Source organism: Galeopterus variegatus, unplaced genomic scaffold (assembly GCF_000696425.1).
Source record: "Galeopterus variegatus unplaced genomic scaffold, G_variegatus-3.0.2 Scaffold6969, whole genome shotgun sequence".
NCBI classification, from domain to species: domain Eukaryota; kingdom Metazoa; phylum Chordata; class Mammalia; order Dermoptera; family Cynocephalidae; genus Galeopterus; species Galeopterus variegatus.
In genome coordinates, this window is record NW_007733080.1 from 94,401 (window position 1) to 96,735 (window position 2,335).

Here is a 2,335-nt window from a genome sequence, read left to right on the forward strand (position 1 = left end):
GGCAGCGTCCGGCTCCGCAGGGCCGACGTGAAGACCAGAGGCCAGCCGGGCTCCCGCCACCGTAACGCGGGATCCCCTCAGAATCCGGCAGCCGTGATTTCCGGGTAAAAAGAAAAAACGGCAGCGCCAACGCTGCCGTGACCTCTGACACCTGGCGCCCTACGGCGGCGCGGCCTGGACAAGAGTCCTCTCAGACACCGGCGGCGGTGGCCACGCCTCCTGGCTGGGTCACGTGTGTGCGGACGTGCGTGGAGTGCGTGGTGTGCGCCTGCGATCTGTGTGTGCGTCTGGGCGCGCGCGTGTTGATCTGGGTGTGTTTCTGAGCTCGTGTATTAATCGGTGCTGATCGAAGTGTAATTTTTGTACAGTCACTTGTGAAGTAAGCTTCATTATCCGGTACACTTAAAGATATACATATCCTCCTTTGGGAATACATCACCCAGAGGAAAAGCTTGCGCCTGTGCACAGGTGGACTATAACGTTTATAGCAGCACCGTTTGTAGTCACTAAAAATTGGGGAAAAGGCTGGCCGGTTAGCTGCGTTGGTTAAAGCGCACCCTTGTAACATCAAGGTCACGGGTCCCGATTCCCATACTGGCCAGCTGCCAAAAATAAATTTTAAAGTTTTTTTAATTGGGGAAAAAAACATGTCCATACAGTCAAATGTAAAAATAGACTTAAGTATATTCATGTATAACCAAATACAAAAGAGCTGTGACAATTGAATATCGTTCACATAATAACGGGGATCTCAGGATATAATAGTGGAGGGACAAATCACAAAATGATACATTGTAGCATAACTGCATTACATAAAATTCCATGCAAATCTAATCAACATATTGTTTGGAGATGCTTACGTAATTGGTCGAACTGACAAAAAGCCTGAGAAGAAAAGATGCACAAACTTCACGTTGAGTGTTAAGGGAACGGGCCTTCAAAGGGAATGGAAGTGATCTTTTTCTTAAAAAGGGTGGTGGGTACACAGTTATTTGTTGAATTGTTATAGTTTATGTTTTATACATAACAAATATTTTGTGTCTACTAAATATTTAATTAGAAAATCATAATGATTCACCATTGAACTATAAAGTTGTTGGATGTACAGAAGATGACCTATCACCTGCCAATTAAGGCAGAATTGCTAAGTATCTTAAAATAGGTCAAATCTAGAGGACTCTGAGTCATGAAAGAGAATGACTGTAGACCCCAAATATACATCTTTTGACAAAATTATCTATCAAAACTTTCAGCTACCTTTCAAAAGAAGCTGCTTAACTTCCAGTAAAAAGTAATCCTGTTACAAGTAACATGAGAAAACCCATTTTTGTCCCAGTTGCAAAAAACAGTTGAATATTCCTGTACTCTGTAGTCACAAGCTTGTGCTTGTGTTAGCAAGAAAACCACAGGCTGTCAGCTCTCAGCTCCTTCCTGTGTAGATGAGAAACAGGCTAGCTTTCTAAGACCCCTCCTCAAGTAACCACACTTCCTGCCCTAACACCCAGGTGTGATAAAGACCCCTTACCCAAAAGCTTCTTTAAAATATGTTTCTGTGGAAAGTTTTATGGTGACCTATTTCAGCCTCTGTAAGCCAGCTGTGCTCACTTTTGCAGAATATCCTGTATTATGTACTGTTGGCTTGCTTGCATTGGCTAAAATGTATCTGATGATTAAAGGTTGCCAGTACATGTTAAGATAAAAACCTTTAAGAAAAACGGCTCGGGGGACGTGCTGATCAAATTGGCTTGCGTGGTCCCGGCTGCCAGCAATAAATTTCTTTCCATTTTCTCAGGTCGGTCTCCAACGGTATTTATTTTTCCAGACGGCTATAACAATTCAATCGAAGATAAAACTTTGATCCTCAAAATCATACCCTCAATTTTTTTTTTTTTTTTTTTTGGCAGCTTCTGGCTGGTATAGGGATCGAACCCTGGGCCTTGGTGTTATCAGCTCCACACTCTAACAAACTGAGTCACCAGCCAGCCCTCATACCCTCAATCTTAAAGTTGGTAAAGCACCCCTGATTTAATAAGTGGAGGCTTTGACAAGTGTGCCAGTGCCAGCTGTGTGCAACTGCCAGTGGCTAGGTGGTAATCTAAGTGCACGTTTACAGCTTGATGAATATGGATTAACGTTAAATCAAGACTGTGAAAGTGAAGAGTAATGTGGTGGGTCACTGTGTCAGGATGAATATGTGCCGTCATAAATTAATAAAAATAAGCTTTGTCAATTCTGTGTACCAAAGTCCAAGTAGGAAACAAATTTTGTTTTAATTCCACTCTTTAGAACTGGCTGGTTAGCTCAGTTGGTTAGAGCGTGGTGCTGATAACACCAA